Consider the following 18,252-nt stretch of genomic DNA (forward strand, 5'->3'; position numbering starts at 1 on the left):
GGCATTCTACACCATCTTGTGTTTTAAGGACTGATCTTGTACATTGCTAACATGCATCATGCCATGGTCTTGATTTATTTTCAATTGAATCCACAGTTGCTTTGAAATAATAATTCATATTCTACAAGTGCATAGGTTTAGGTATTTATGTATTAGATCTGAATTCATGATGAAATATTTTTTTACCTCCTCTAGTGTTTCTCTTTTCTGTATGATGTCATGGAGGGCAACTTCTGTGGTTTGTTGAATTTGTTTTTTCATTGATAGGTATTCCAAGTTTTTTGCTTCTGGTGAGCTTTTCAACCTATGGGAAAAATAGTATGAGAAGCTTAAACTTATTAGGTTATGTATTATTGTATAAATAGTTTTGACTTACCATTTTTACAAACCTTTTGCTTCTTTGCAAATGGGATCGATCTCCAGCATTGTGACATGAGAGATAGGTTTGCCAAATCTTTGAACTAATGCCATGGAGTCAAGGTATCTCCGGCGCATATCTCTTGGTCCTCCTATGAAAGATGCTGGGAGAATAACATGCTGTCCTACTTCACTTGCTCTTGTTTCCCCATGAGGAGCTAATTTCTGGTTAGATAGCTGAGCTGACCTAATCCAGCTCTCCCTTTTGGTGAAGTGAAATTTAGAGACAGGAGGGCTTTTCCGAAGTGAGAGGCGAGGCTTTGTTCCCTGGGATCATTCCGACGGTCAAGTCAGTATAGAGAGAGAATAAAGAGTAATGAACAATAGGAATGCAACAGTAGTCTTACTTGCTGTGTGGGTAAGGATATTTATAGGCGAGAGTTGGAGGAGAGGACAGTGGGTTTAAACCACTGGGTCCCGCTTCCTAAGGATTACGGCTCTGCTCTGCACCTGCGGCCTCTGTTCCTGACAGGGGGCAGTGGTTCAGACACTTTGTCAGGTGGTCCTGCATATTCCCAATAAAGGGTCCTTGTGGCCTCAATTAAAGTGGTGGCTCTTAATGATATGTCAGGCCAGCAGACATTACCCACGTGCGACCGAGATAAGACGGCCATCTGGGTCATAAAGGCCGAGGCCCACAAGATGTCGTAGAGGCCAAGCTGAGGTGGCAGAAAGAACCACGGCCATGAGACACCACTTCGGATAAGGCGATCCGAAGTGACCGCCTTCACCCAGCCAATACACTGTCAACAACTCCTTAGTAGAAGTTCTGCCCTCATTTTATTGGGCAATTCCTTAGACTATGACTGCTTTCAAAAAAAAATTCCATCCAATGTTGCTCCTTAGAATCCACGTATCAATCTATGGCACGACGGGCCATAAGATTGATCTCGATGCTTCAACCAGACATGATAATTCATCCCCAAAATTTTCAACATCTATGTCTCCTGATGATGTTCATGCTAATGAAGAACCAGGTATTTCACCAATTCTAAAATATATTGTATTTCTATTTTGCTCAATCATAGTATATTAACTAAGTATCATAATAACCATACAGATGTTACTGAAGAATACATGAAAAAAGTTTCATGTCAAGAATACTATGCCTACAAGTTACAAATAAGATGTGGAAGCCAATCTATTCTTCTTCTTGCTAGAAGACTGCTCCAGGAATTTGTCGTGGACATGTGCATTAAGCTAGAAACAACTCGACTGGATTTTTATAGGCGCAAGCAAAATAAAATGGGCTAATTTCTTTTTTTATTGCTGAAAAAAAATCACAAAAATTTTGACCAGACAGGGAAGTGGTGTAAAATTATGCCTGTTGGGCTGATATTAATTAGTCCGGCAGGCAAGGCCAAAAATTTTCTTTTTTTAAAAAACTATTGGGTTGCCCGGCTGATTAGGCCCGACAGCTAGCTAGAAATATTCCTGAAAAGCTGCCGGACTATCAGCGGCTCAAAAAAAAAATTTTTAAATTGTTGGGCTGCCAGGCTTAGTGTGCTTGGCAGCCAGTTAGAAACCTGTCAACATTCTACTGCCCCCAAAATACAATTAGCTTGCTTCCAATATCAAATAGTCAAAGTTAGAAATTTTTATGGGATAATTTCAGAAACCTCACTTGAGGTTTCTTATTGTTTCACTTAGCATCCTCAAATTAAAAAAAAAATCCCACTTGGTTTTCCCACTTTAAACTTTTTTGTAATATTTAAAATTCATTTCAAAATATTATATTAAAAATCTCATTTTGGGAGAGAGAATACAATTTCATTTCAAATTTGCTTTTTTCTTGTCATTTCTTAATTGTCATAATACACCAAATTTATTGCTTAAATTTTATAAGTTGATCGATATAGTTCTTTAATGAAATTTAATATTTGATAACATGATAAAAAACTCTTTAACAATTTTTGTGTCATTGGTTCGGACAAAAAATGTAAATTACTTAAAATTATGAATGATTACAGTACTCTTAAAAATAACTTGCAATAATTTATAACCATAAGAATAACTTTTTGGACTAACTAAAAAAATTAAAAAAATTCATATATAAATTTTAACATGTTTTTGGAAGTGTCACTAGTCAATGTATCGAGGGAACACAAGAAGTAATTGCTGCATACAAGAATTTTTCATAAAGGCTACAAAAAGGTGAAAATTGGTGAGATCTGAAGCAAAGATAGACTCAATCAAATTGGACTAAGCCCCATAGGTAAGAATATTGCAAACTCATCGCAATATTTGGCTTGTTTTGTGACTAAAGGGGGATGAACTTACTTGCATGGTTTTGTTTGTACAACTTGTTTAAGACGGTGTGATATGAATAATGAAATTGGAACTCTGGCAGAAACTCGTAAACAAGGAAATCGTATGGGTAACACAAGTTAGATACACTAAAAGCCAACTTGGGGGAGGTATGCACAGGAAACTTATGCACACCAAGTGTTTGTAAATTTGACTCAGTAAACCAATTAAATGACTTAGAAAATTTATAGGCATATAAAATAACAGGGAGAGTATGAAGGTAATTGTTACTTGCTTTTTTTTTTTTATTCTTGTTGCAGGATAGTAGTGACACCGTATAGTTTAGACTGTATTACTGACTGTATATGGGCGCTCACATCACGGTAGATTGACACATACAAAGATAAAAGATAAGCAAACTGAGTCATTATAAATTACACAAATGAAATAGGGATTACAACACTGCAATGCCTGACTCATAATCTTACACTTATGACTATACATCATAAGTATCATCTAATAACATGTACATTATCGGAAACCTATTGTGCACAACTGTGACACTATGTGACCATCACTCACATACAATGCCCACTCTGCCAACATCATCTTAGGTATTAGTTACTTGAATGTGCATATCTGTAAAAGATAGTGCAATGGTATGCATACCTTTGGAATGGTTATTGGTGCTTTGATCAACTTGTACATCTCCTTACAGGCTGCAGTAGATGTGTAATTTTCCTTGTATGAGTTATAATAATTTGCTTATAAGCACCTTATACGGGGTAATCTATGAGGTACAATCAGTTTATAAAAATGCACATCATGTTAGGTATTAGTTACTTGACTGTGCATATCTATAAAAGGTAGTGCAATGGTATGTATAACTTTGAAATGGTTATTGGCCTAGATAAGGTGTGTGATGTACACCATATTTACCAGAATGTACAATATGTTATTCATGAATAACATTATATCAAAAGCTTTTACTAGATGGTTATTTGTTCCAATCGCCTATTAAATTAACCATTAGTGCTTATGAGAGTGCATTAAATATTTAGTAGATATGTAGTTTACTTCAATAAGTAACATGTATATAAATACTTAGTGAATGTACAATCTGGTTGAAATAATGTACACCATGTTACCGACCAAGTACAATGCAAAGAAATTGTTGAACATGCAGTTATTTGTTCACATGCATATTGCAATTAATCATCGTAGCCATATGCATAGTGCAATGGTATGCATACATTTGGAATGATTATTGGTGCTTTAACCCTCTTGTGCATCTCTTTGCAGTTTGTAGTGGGTGTGTAATTTTATTTGTATGACTAATATTAATTTGCCTATAAGCACCTTACGTGGGGTGATTTGTGAGATACAATCAATTTACAAAAATATACATTATGTTAGATGTTAGTTACTTGACTGTGTATATCTATAAAAGGTAGTGCAATGGTACACATAAATTTGGAATAGTTATTGGCCATTTGATCAATTTGTGCATCTCCCTATAGCAGATGTATAATTTTACTTGTATGAGTAGTCCTTATTTTTCAGTGAGTACCTTACACGGGGTGATCTATGAGGTACAATCAGTTTACAAAAATGTACATCATATTAGGTGTTAGTAACTTGACCATGTATATATATAAAAGGGAGATTAGATATAGCGTAGCAAAAAGTAGTTACACAAGTTGGAATGTATTCTACAAACTTTGGTATAGTTGATATTAGCATTTTTCTGTAGAGTGTACACTTTGTTAGTGGGTATAGAATAGTGCTATATGTTATGTATGCTTACATGGTCATAAATTTACAAAAGTTAGTGTGACGGCCCCACCTCACCCTAGGGCGTACCAAAGAGTTCGGCGGGTCGCCTGCCCAACTCTCGCCAGGACTCACTCACTCGTATCATGTATATACATCCATAGACAATAGATGCTCAAGTAAAAGATAAGAAACTTCTACACACCAGAAGTCTTCAAAGTGTTTACCATTCAAGTACAAACATCGAATATACGAGGATTCTCATTCCTCATACAACCAGCCCGTGCCAAGCACTAGGGCGAGAACCATTGCAAGGCCAAAGAACTAGATCAACTAGACTATACAGAACTCTCGTCCTTGCTCGCCTTCCCCTGCTAAGGAAAACAATTTACGTGGTATGAGCTAAAAAGCCCAGTGAGGTTCTATATATATAAACAAGTAATTAAACAAGGAACATTAGTCATGTAATAACATTTAATCCAGAAAACATGTCCAATATAAAGCAATGATAATACATTCATTAAAAGGATACAGGCTCACAAGGAGCTATTTGTTCGTTCGTTCGTTCCCTTGACATTTCCCCTTATTCCTCCAATGATTTGAGAATTTCCTTTTTGAGAAGTAAAACCCTCGTGCCTGCGTTCGTTCATTCATCCCTTTCCGGACGTTGGCCGGACTCCACCCATCCGGACGTTAGCCGGACTACAAGGTAATACTCGAGTATACCAAATTCACCCAGGTCACCATATCGCCCGACCGAGTCCGCTTCTGGCTCGAGTCGATCGGTAACAAGGGCAAGGGCCCCGTTCAGCCAAAAAGGCTTACATTCATGCGCAACTAGTATTTCAACATTTAATCACCGAAAATTTCATATTTATTTAGGTCGAGTGCGATAAAGTACACACTCGCCTAGCAAAAGTTCATTTTAGAAATCATAGAAAACAATTAACATTTAATCAAATATTTACAAATAACCACATAGTCACAACAATCCACATAGTCATAGAAACAAAACGTATATAGAACACTCACCTATTTACGCACAACAACGTGCAAAATATCCTTCCGAATATTATCTTTAGTCACTGAGAAAACCTAAAATTAAATGAAAAGAATATTACCACTCATTTATCACAAACAATTAGGTGCAATCAAAGAAGCTCGACAAATGATGAGTAGAACGTATAAAAGACTTTAAAGTGGAACGAGGACATTTGGACCTGTGGACAAAAATAACTAGGGTTTCCTAGACCATACGTAAAACCAAACTCAAAAGGGTTATAAAATTTTCTAATGGAAACACTTGAACTAAAGACAAGTCAAAATCCAACTAGATAGACTAAGAAATACCGTTTTCGGAATCGTTTATATGGTTGAAACTTATCTCATTTTCAAGTAGATATTATAGACTAATTGTCTTAATGAAATTCATGAAAAAGAGAGGACAAAATACTCAAGAAAATCCTAAACCACTCCTCTTTATTTGGTAAGAGTAAGTAAACATTTGGAGTTTCCAATTGAAGAAGGATCATGTTTTTAAGATGGAAAAACGGTCATAGTATTATACAAGTTCAAATAGAACTTAGCTTTCGGGCAAAAATTTGGGCAGCATGCCCTTTGTGTTTACCTAATTTTCCAGCCATTTATGGCTTCATGATTTTTCTCAGCCAATCCCAAAGTCATGTACACCACAAACTCATCATAATAGCCATTTCATAGGCTCAAGACAATATAAGAACAAAAATTAAAGTAATAACAAGTGCGGAAATGCAATTTGACAAAAGACAGTTTTGACGGGTTCATGCATAACGGTCACAACCGGAGTTACACTTATCGGATTGGGATGAAACTTATGCCGTTTCGAAGCTAAGACACAGGGCTACAATGTTGAAGAAGGCCACTCAGTCCAGTTTACCCTGTATCTAGGTCGAATTTATCAAAATGATCCCAGATCTTCTAGTTCAAGGTTTACTGTGGTAGTCTTGATTCATCCACTCTGATCTCAGCACACATAACTCCAAATCCAGTAATTTCAAAGCCATATGAAAACTAAGACAAATGTATACAATTCTCATGAAGATGACTCAGTCAGATTTACAATGCAATCTAGTCAAATTCCCACTTTACAGATTCAAAATCCAACTAGTCGGTTAATTAACCGCACTGCATTCAAATGACCATATCCCAGTCTACCGAGGTCCGTTTAAGACGTTCTTGGTGGCGTTAAAAAGCTAATACAGGGTACTAAAACTTTCATGTTTTGACAATTGGCTAAATCTAAACGGATTATAGTGATCAAATACAACCAAAGAGACTGAAGTGTCCACGCTGAATTCTGGAAAGTAACCTAGATCAGTGAGGGTATTTTCATCTTTTCACAAGCTACGTTGCTCCGATTGAGTTGAAATTGTGTGGACAACTATAAAATACTATTCTCTACAACTTTCATGTTTTGACCTAAGGCCAATTCGGCCTCTAACATGAAAAAACAAAACCGGACAGAAAGGGGAAAGAAATTTCCAGAAATCTGGAATTTTTGATTGTTAATGGAACCTTTCTTGATTTCTTGCTCCCATCATCACTACAACCACTTATCTAAGCTTAGATACAACATAGATCATCCATATAGCAAGTATAGACAGCACATACCTCAAAACAAAGCTTGCAAGAGTACCACTTCATTTCCTCTTGAAAATTTTAGCTTCCCTAGCTTCCCAAGATCACAATTCACACTTTAATCGGTTTAGAATTTGTTTCTTGCACTTGGATAGTGCAAATCAAGAAGAAATTTTGTTTTCTCTTGCTCTCCCTTTCCTCTCTCTCCTAGCCCAGCTATGCAGCAGAAAATTGGGGAAGAATGAAGCTTAATTGGTCTTATAAGAAGACAAGAAGATTAGAACAAATTGTGTCCACAAGTTTAGCCAACACTTGGCTTGATTTCTACCACAAAATTTTCTCTTTCCTTTCTTGCATTTTAGCCCTTTAATTTCGGCCAAGATGTCATCATGAGAGAGGAGATATTTTTCTCCATTAGTAATAAACTTGTATGGCAAGAAAGTGGTAGTCAAGTGGTGGTTCAATCGGTAGTGCACGGTACACGTCGGTGTGACGCGTTTTCTCTTAAATCGCACGTACTAGGGTTTTTTTCTTCCAATTCACTAACTTTTTATTATTGCTTCTAATCATATATTATTTCTCACTTAAAAGTCACTCTGAAGCACCAAATTTGATCCTTACTCGGTACCGGATAATTATACTGCGGTTACACGAAAAAATCCGATTTCACCTTAAATTGAAAACGAATAGGAAAACCCTAATTTCCTATGGTCATTGGCACTTTTCTAGGGTGATTGAACTATGGATAACATGAAATAATAATTTCCAAATAATTTTCAAATAAAAGGGAATTTTTGAGAAATATGTAAGGAATTTGCGAGTCCTCACACTCTCTCCCCCTTAAAAGAATTTCGACCTCGAAATTCCAACTGGCATTAATCAGATCAAAAATATCTCTCGAAAGTTGATCACGTATTAAGAATCATTTCAATCTCACCACAAGGATCTTTTGGGTTACAATATTTTCCAGACTCAGCTAAGATGCCCCTGTCCGGTCTCTCACGTCACTTCCTAGTCACTAGATGTCCGTAGATTTCTTATATTCATTTTAGTCGGACAAAGCCTGTTCATGTTCCAAAATACAAGTCTCAAGTACCTAGTAGCTAGCATCGCCTCAACTCTAGAGTACTCAAGCACGAGAATCCGAAATAAGGTAATTAACAACTCAAGCCGGCCGGTCCCAAGAGTATATCACCAAATTCGAGATTCCTACCCAACATACATATCAAATTTTCTCCAAGCATCAAGATAAAGGTTTTTATACCTATCGCATCTATGATCCGCAGCATCACTCTAGAAGAGCACTTAACCCTTTTTCTCATCCATATGATAAGGACCATAACACCACTTGGTCCTATCTTGCTCCTTTGTAGAGACCACGTGAAGTGGCTCTAAATTACATCGCTACAAGCAATCATTTAACTTTCAAGCCAGTCCCACAGTTTGGCATCCTAAACATCAGCCTAGGATACACTACAAAGATCTGAAGCCTAAGCTCTGATACCACCTGTGACGGCCCCACCTCACCCTAGGGCGTACCAAAGAGTTCGGTGGGTCGCCTGCCCAACTCTCGCCAGGACTCACTCACTCGTATCATGTATATACATCCATAGACAATAGATGCTCAAGTAAAAGATAAGAAACTTCTACACACCAGAAGTCTTCAAAGTGTTTACCATTCAAGTACAAACATCGAATATACGAGGATTCTCATTCCTCATACAACCAGCCCGTGCCAAGCACTAGGGCGAGAACCACTGCAAGGCCAAAGAACTAGATCAACTAGACTATACAGAACTCTCGTTCTTGCTCGCCTTCCCCTGCTAAGGAAAACAATTTACGTGGTATGAGCTAAAAAGCCCAGTGAGGTTCTATATATATAAACAAGTAATTAAACAAGGAACATTAGTCATGTAATAACATTTAATCCAGAAAATATGTCCAATATAAAGCAATGATAATACATTCATTAAAAGGATACAGGCTCACAAGGAGCTATTTGTTCGTTCGTTCGTTCCCTTGACATTTCCCCTTATTCCTCCAATGATTTGAGAATTTCCTTTTTGTGAAGTAAAACCCTCGTGCCTGCGTTCGTTCATTCATCCCATCCGGACGTTGGCCGGACTCCACCCATCCGGACGTTAGCCGGACTACAAGGTAATACTCGAGTATACCAAATTCACCCAGGTCACCATATCGCCCGACCGAGTCCGCTTCTGGCTCGAGTCGATCGGTAACAAGGGCAAGGGCAAGGGCCCCGTTCAGCCAAAAAGGCTTACATTCATGCGCAACTAGTATTTCAACATTTAATCACCGAAAATTTCATATTTATTTAGGTCGAGTGCGATAAAGTACACACTCGCCTAGCAAAAGTTCATTTTAGAAATCATAGAAAACAATTAACATTTAATCAAATATTCACAAATAACCACATAGTCACAACAATCTACATAGTCATAGAAACAAAACGTATATAGAACACTCACCTATTTACGCACAACAACGTGCAAAATATCCTTCCGAATATTATCTTTAGTCACTGAGAAAACCTAAAATTAAATGAAAAGAATATTACCACTCATTTATCACAAACAATTAGGTGCAATCAAAGAAACTCGACAAATGATGAGTAGAACGTATAAAAGACTTTAAAGTGGAACGAGGACATTTGGACCTGTGGACAAAAATAACTAGGGTTTCCTAGACCATACGTAAAACCAAACTCAAAAGGGTTATAAAATTTTCTAATGGAAACACTTGAACTAAAGACAAGTCAAAATCCAACTAGATAGACTAAGAAATACCGTTTTCGGAATCGTTTATATGGTTGAAACTTATCTCATTTTCAAGTAGATATTATAGACTAATTGTCTTAATGAAATTCATGAAAAAGAGAGGACAAAATACTCAAGAAAATCCTAAACCACTCCTCTTTATTTGGTAAGAGTAAGTAAACATTTGGAGTTTCCAATTGAAGAAGGATCATGTTTTTAAGATGGAAAAACGGTCATAGTATTATACAAGTTCAAATAGAACTTAGCTTTCGGGCAAAAATTTGGGCAGCATGCCCTTTGTGTTTACCTAATTTTCCAGCCATTTATGGCTTCATGATTTTTCTCAGCCAATCCCAAAGTCATGTACACCACAAACTCATCATAATAGCCATTTCATAGGCTCAAGACAATATAAGAACAAAAATTAAAGTAATAACAAGTGCGGAAATGCAATTTGACAAAAGACAGTTTTGACGGGTTCATGCATAACGGTCACAACCGGAGTTACACTTATCGGATTGGGATGAAACTTATGCCGTTTCGAAGCTAAGACACAGGGCTACAATGTTGAAGAAGGCCACTCAGTCCAGTTTACCCTGTATCTAGGTCGAATTTATCAAAATGATCCCAGATCTTCTAGTTCAAGGTTTACTGTGGTAGTCTTGATTCATCCACTCTGATCTCAGCACACATAACTCCAAATCCAGTAATTTCAAAGCCATATGAAAACTAAGACAAATGTATACAATTCTCATGAAGATGACTCAGTCAGATTTACAATGCAATCTAGTCAAATTCCCACTTTACAGATTCAAAATCCAACTAGTCGGTTAATTAACCGCACTGCATTCAAATGACCATATCCCAGTCTACCGAGGTCCGTTTAAGACGTTCTTGGTGGCGTTGAAAAGCTAATACAGGGTACTAAAACTTTCATGTTTTGACAATTGGCTAAATCTGAACGGATTATAGTGATCAAACACAACCAAAGAGACTGAACTGTCCACGCGGAATTCTGGAAAGTAACCTAGATCAGTGAGGGTATTTTCATCTTTTCACAAGCTACGTTGCTCCGATTGAGCTGAAATTTTGTGGGCCACTATAAAATACCATTCTATACAACTTTCATGTTTTGACCTAAGGCCAATTCGGCCTCTAACATGAAGAAACAAAACCGGACAGAAAGGGGAAAGAAATTTCCAGAAATCTGGAATTTTTGATTGTTAATGGAACCTTTCTTGATTTCTTGCTCCCATCATCACTACAACCACTTATCTAAGCTTAGATACAACATAGATCATCCATATAGCAAGTATAGACAGCACATACCTCAAAACAAAGCTTGCAAGAGTACCACTTCATTTCCTCTTGAAAATTTTAGCTTCCCTAGCTTCCCAAGATCACAATTCACACTTTAATCGGTTTAGAATTTGTTTCTTGCACTTGGATGGTGCAAATCAAGAAGAAATTTTGTTTTCTCTTGCTCTCCCTTTCCTCTCTCTCCTAGCCCAGCTATGCAGCAGAAAATTGGGGAAGAATGAAGCTTAATTGGTCTTATAAGAAGACAAGAAGATTAGAACAAATTGTGTCCACAAGTTTAGCCAACACTTGGCTTGATTTCCACCACAAAATTTTCTCTTTCCTTTCTTGCATTTTAGCCCTTTAATTTCGGCCAAGATGTCATCATGAGAGAGGAGATATTTTGCTCCATTAGTAATAAACTTGTATGGCAAGAAAGTGGTAGTCAAGTGGTGGTTCAATCGGTAGTGCACGGTACACGTCGGTGTGACGCGTTTTCTCTTAAATCGCACGTATTAGGGTTTTTTTCTTCCAATTCACTAACTTTTTATCATTGCTTCTAATCATATATTATTTCTCACTTAAAAGTCACTCTTAAGCACCAAATTTGATCCTTACTCGGTACCGGATAATTATACTGCGGTTACACGAAAAAATCCGATTTCACCTTAAATTGAAAACGAATAGGAAAACCCTAATTTCCTATGGTCATTGGCACTTTTCTAGGGTGATTGAACTATGGATAACATGAAATAATAATTTCCAAATAATTTTCAAATAAAAGGGAATTTTTGAGAAATATGTAAGGAATTTGCGAGTCCTCACAGTTAGTCTATTGTTTGAATTTGTAATTGGTTATTAGCCCTTACACACTGTCACATGAATACACATAATGTAAGAATGAATTTAATGTATAGTTGTTCTTTGGTTACATAGAGTTCATATAGGTGTTCAAATTGGGGTCTGATTAGCCTTGTTTGTAATTGTTAACACATTATATCTTATTCACCTTACTTTGCAGCATGTCATCGGCAAAGATAGCTTCTTTTGACAAAGCAATGGATATTAATTAATGTTGGAGGAGCAAAAACATTAGATTGGATAACTAGATAGTTTAATTGTGTCAGACTCGTAACACTCATTAGAATGTACTTACATTTAGTTCTTAATGCATTACCACATGTTCAATCTATTTTACAATGTCCAAGAGAAAAAAAGGTTAAATTGCTAATTTTAGATTCTATTTATAAGTATTGTACATTTAGTTAGTATTTAAGTACTATTTGTTGTTAATTTTTTATTGTTAGCTCGATATGTTTTAGAATATATCCAAAGCAATAACTTCTATTCTATCGACTAGCAAAAAAAAAATTTACATTCTATTGCTAATTAGTAACATACCGATGTTGTACCCCATGTTGGTATTTATTGACTTTCCATTGCTAATGTCTTACAAATTGTTTAGTCCATTTTATGATATATTTAAGAAAATAAAGATTTTTGTTTCACATTGATGAAAACTAGTGACATTTGGTTACTTATAAGTTATATACAGGCTGATTGAACAAAAATTTAACTAGTCATCTACCACTATTATGAAAGTGCTGGCTTTAGGTAAGATTTTAGTTGTCAATATATTATAATATCAAAAAGCAGTAATTACCCATAAACAAATTTGTAACACCCAACCATAGTGTAACTCGTTTCCATTTTTATCAAACCCCAAACTAAAAGTCTTAGAAAAGTGGTTGGGATGTCAATTTTGGCATATTTCTATCATTTAATTGCTCTTTGAACAAATAGCTTTGGGTTGGTTGGGATGTCAATTTTGGCATACTTTTATCATTTAATTGCCTTTTGAATAAATATTCTTGGGCTTATTAGGTATGATGCAAATAAAAATAACATATATATAAAGAGGGATGATGTGTGACTTAAAATGAAGAATGGAGAAGTTTGTTAAGTTTATAAACATAACAAAGTGCCTCTTTGTTAGATAATTTTATTATATACAAATATTTCTAAAAATTAAACAAAAAAATTAGTCAAATGTACACTCTAGTTATAATAATATGTACAACAATTCTAATAGACATATACAATGCTTTGAACTAATCTACAAATTGAACAAAAATCTACGAAGATTATAATGATATCTACAAGGATTCTTACCTATAACTGCACAACATTTTCTATAAATCGAAATCGAAATTTACAAATATTGTGATAACAAAAATCTGCAAAAAAAAGGTAAAAGAGTTGTACAATTCTGTTAATTGAGTTTCGCTTGCTCCATTTCTTCTTCTCAAGTTGATTTCTTTTTTTCCTTTCTAATTATAAATGATGGGATTGGTTTTGCAAACTCAGTAGTTCCCCTATTTATATTTCTTCCTTGTCACTTGGATTCTTCTCTGTCCTTTTTCCTGCCATCTTGCCTCTACTCATGCAAATTGTAAAGGCTATTTACTTTGTTCAACACATATCAGTTTGGCTAAAATTTCATATATTCTTATCTATGCAAATTAATACAGAGCGAGACCAATTCCACAACTCATAATTGCAATTAGTCAAACAATTACATCTCACTATCCTACCAACATATTGGTGCAACATAAAAACATTGACAACTTATGTATTCAAAGATTTTGATGGTGCCTCAAGTTTGCTATTACTTAGTTTGTCACCTTTTTCTTCTCTAGATTCTTTCATAGTTGAACTGCTCAATCTCATTCATGCCATCTGCACCAACATTTTGATAAACAATTACATTTCAATTACATAAGATGTTCTCTCAACATTCCTAAATCAAGATAAACTAGTTCTAAGAATAACCACTACAAGAAAAAAGATCATTAGTGACAACATTTCTTTGTGATGACAAAAAGTCGTCACAAAATGAGGTTGTTTAGTCACGACTTTGAAGGTTGTCACAATTGACTCAAAGCAACTGAGTTTTCAGTGACAACCTTTAATTGTCGTCACAAAACTACTTCGCGCCATGGGACTTGGAAGGCACGAGATTTGCGATAGTGACGACTTGATAAATGTTGTCAGCAATTTTACCGCTTTCTTTGACAACATTTCATTGTTGTCACTGTTTATGTTCACTGACGACCAATTTTTGTCAGTAAAACTATAGCGTAGTTAGTGACAACATAAGTATCATCACTAACTTGAACATCTCTAATGCATTTATTTAATTGTGAGCCTCAATATTAATTTAATTTTTTAAAAATTTGATGATTTATTAAACTAGTCATAGTTACTCAATAGGTTTTTAACTGAAAAAAATTAATGAAAGTTTCTAATTAGAACAACTATATAAACTATTACAACTTGAGAAAGAGTATATTTACCAGTTCTTTGAATTTAGCAAAAAATTTTCATCCATTATAATTTTTTGATAAATATGTTAAGAAGTAGTGATTAGAAATACATTAGTAAATTTAAATAAAATTTGAAGCTAAAAATTCACTTGCAATATTAATATCGGATCAACTATTTGATGTCATAAAAAAATTAACTATTTGAAGCAGAACCAAGGTGCATTTACCACTTGTAATATTTCAACATAATTTTCTCATCCATTATGAATATTTTCACAAAAATATTTAAAAGTAGCAAGTAATATTATATTAGTAAAATATTAATTCAACTAAAATGTTGGAAACTAAAAAACGTTGATTGAAATTTTGGTACTGAACAAGTAAGGGGGAAATATAAGGAATTGAAATTTCATTCAAAGTCAATATTTTGAGGAGAAGCGCGGAAACACTTAGAACCAAATAGCCAACACTACCAGTATCCTAAAGCCAACACTACCAGTATCGCCGAACAAAACACCAGCAGTATCCTAAAGCCAACAGCCAACACTTAGAACCAACTATAGCACACTGCTCATTATCTCTGCCGAAACATCTCCTCGCCATCTCCTAATTGATCTTGGCTCCGAAATGATCAAATAGAAGACCACATTTAGCAGCAACTCTCTACCAAAAAGGTATGCCGATTCTCGGCGGAAGAAATCAGAAAATGAAGGAGGGCGGCGGACAAGGATTAGCAAAGAGAAAAACTATCGGGCAAGCCAATGGAAAAGAGAGGGAGCTTCGGCTGAGGAAAGAATAGCTATGAAAAGAGGAAAAACAGAGGGAAGGAAAAGGAGAGCGGTGGAAAAAAAAAAGCAAAAGGAGAGAGTTGAAGTCAGAGAGAGGTAGACTAAGAGAAGAAAGGAAAACAGAGAGGAAACTATGGCAGAAATAGAGCAAAAGTAAACCCCAGAAACCCTAGTTGACGGTGAGGTGAAGGAATCGTCCACTCAAGACATGAAAATAGTCGAAGCCCAAGCTGATGACGCGGCGGTTGGCGGTGCCGGCAGTTTAAAGCGCGTCAGAGATGAAGCTGACGAGGAGGGAGAGAACAATGAAGATGTCAAGAAGTTGACGGCTGATGATAAGCACGTAGAAGAGGAGAGAGGCAGTTCAATGGCTTGATTGATGTCTACCCCAGCGGTCCTCATTGGATGCTTGCCTTGGAGAATTTTGCTTTGGCGAGACCGTGAGAGGTAATTTCTTCGTTTACAGTTCAGTCTTCCTTCTGTGTTTTACATAGCCCGTGAATATATGTGTTTTATATGATGCTGGGATTGAAATCCATTTTGTGCTGATGAATTTTGGGGCTAGATATAATATCACTTGAACAAAGAATCATTGAAATTTGTAATGCCCATGACCTGTTTGATAAAAAGCCCGAACGAAAGTTTTGAACCAAAAGAGGGGATTTTGTGCTTTTTTATTCAATAGGGACTCTGGCCAGTCCAAAGTTAGGCAGAATCCGTGCGTTTGCTAGTCGGGAAGAAAAAGAAAAGCCATGATTCTTGAAGTTGATTTTTTCCACTTTTTCGTTGTTGCATTCCGCAATGTTCAGAGCATTTTTGCCATGCGTTTGCTAAGTACAATTGTCATGTTGATTGTTCAGGATTTTAGATCATATGTGCCTTATGTGTTAAATTGAACTGAAAGCTCTTGCTTATTGAACAATTTTGGGGCCGATTAACTTCAATTGGAGCAAAAGTCTGATGAAATTTCTAATGCCCCAACCTGTTCGACTAAATGCCTAACTAGGTTCTGATTGAAAAATGTTTGCCCTGTTTGCTGGTTCACCAAGTAGCGTTTGGAACTAGAATGATATGATTTCTCCAAGTTGCCAGATTGGTTTGAGCATCTGAATGTAAATAGACAGCAATCTATTCGTTAGTACTTATGGGCTGTTTTCTCTTGTTTATCTCTTCCATTTCATAGGTTCCCTCTGTTTCATGTCTCTCTTTGATAAATTAGTCAGATGTTGAGAATCTTTTTAATGAGTGTGAGTCATGCCCAGAATGCACGTAACAAAAGTCTGCTGGATGGCAGTTTGTTGATGGGTGTTTTCTTTTCCTTGTTGGTTACTCACACGCCTATATGGCCGTCTTTCTTGATTCTCCTTCCTTGCATTCTGCTTGTGATGTCTTAAGTCCATCTCTCATGTTTAATTTCGCTCTTGTTACATGAAGCAGTGAGTTCCGTTTAGCTGGAACCCTTTTTCTTTTATGCTTCGCATTTCGCAATTCGTAAAGTTCGCGGCTTATAAATTTGTTGAACAGCAATTCACAAGCTCTATGTTCATTTGCATTTGTTAGCATTGAGGTTTATCCTTTGGGTTATGATCGTTTCATCATGATTAGTTTCCAGGTCTCCAAATGTATGAAGAAAATTTGTTGTTGATTTCCTTTTTTGCTCACTTGTGTTTTTTTATGCTCCATGATGTTTCTTTTTCTCATTTTACTCTTGCTGTGAGTAAATCACCTTGAGTTTATAAAGTAAGTTCATGCATAACTTTGCTATCACTACTGGTCGTTGTGGACAGAGTAGGAAGATTTGATATTTGCTTACTAATTTAGGTTAGAAATGAACAGCAAAAACAAAGTACTGATTTAGCTTTTTGAATACTTGCTAAACATTAATGTCATGCAATTTCCAGTTAAGCCTAATGATTTGCTATGTGGTGTCCTGATTCTATTTTTTCTGTTTTGCAATGACATTTAGGCTTTAAAGCTCAAACGGAAACTTTGATGGCTCCTAATTACCGCCTTTACTCTGGAAAATCCTTTCTTTCCTTGTTGAATTTTATCATGGCACTGTCTTCGTCATTCCCTTTGTCTCTGCTGACCAAAGCTTCTGATTTCTTATTAGAAATATGGTGCAGACAATTTGCTATTCTGTCTCAGACCCTTCGTTTCTGAAATTAGCTCCTACTTAGTTGCCAAAAACTGTTGTTCTAATGATATGTAAAGTTGTAGACGGAAATGGTAAAGTAATTCAAGTAAAGAATTAATTACTAGTAAATTAGCAAACATGAACCTGAAGAGGACCTAATTGTAGCGTTGACCGAATAACCATCTTCAAGAAGCCTTTTGATCAACCATGATGCCAAAAGTCCAGTTCCACCTGTTACACATACTCTCCCCTTCTCCATCTTCTCCCCTTCCATTAATTTGTGTCCGTCTAGCCTTTAATACCAGTATAGTACTGTTTGGTCTCTTTGCAGTGGATTGTCAGTTTCAACTTGAAGAATTAATGTATTTCCAGTATGGTATTTCACTTGAAGAATACCAAAATAGTACATGCGAAATGTATTTCCTTCAAGTAGTTAAAGGGATTCTTCCTTGTTAGTTAGACTGTTGTGCTGAGTCAACAATCAAGTAGTTATTTTGTTATTCTTGAGCTGTATAAGAATGCAGAAATCCGGATTGGGCAACATGGAAAAATCATTTTGAATAATATCTCTCTTTCTTCTTCCTCAAGTCTAGTTTCTCTCCCCCTTATCACTCTATTTCTGCTGCAATTGCTGCATTCATTACGGTGGTATCAGATTAGTGAATGCTTGTTACTTTTATTGTTTATTTAGCAATTAGAAACTGTTTTGCTTTTGTCACCTGATAACTTTACTAATAACTTTACTACTTTATTGCAGATATATTGCTCATTTTGGAGGTTTCGAAGAAGATTAGCAGTACGGCTTACATGTCGGCTCAAAAACTGTGGTTATAGTGCTGTCTTAAGTTTAGAAAATGTTTCGGAAGCGCAGGAAA

At 36.0% G+C, this 18,252-nt stretch overlaps 1 long non-coding RNA gene across 1 annotated transcript; it reads left to right on the forward strand.

Annotated features, from left to right (window-relative positions):
* Window positions 1–15,581: 15,581 nt before the first annotated feature.
* LOC140038064 (uncharacterized) lies at window positions 15,582–18,252 on the forward strand. The gene is made up of 2 exons (XR_011841874.1): window positions 15,582–15,687; window positions 18,135–18,252. It is a non-coding gene; the product is annotated as an uncharacterized lncRNA (long non-coding RNA).

This window comes from Coffea arabica, chromosome 3c, assembly GCF_036785885.1.
Source record: "Coffea arabica cultivar ET-39 chromosome 3c, Coffea Arabica ET-39 HiFi, whole genome shotgun sequence".
In the NCBI taxonomy this organism is placed as follows: domain Eukaryota; kingdom Viridiplantae; phylum Streptophyta; class Magnoliopsida; order Gentianales; family Rubiaceae; genus Coffea; species Coffea arabica.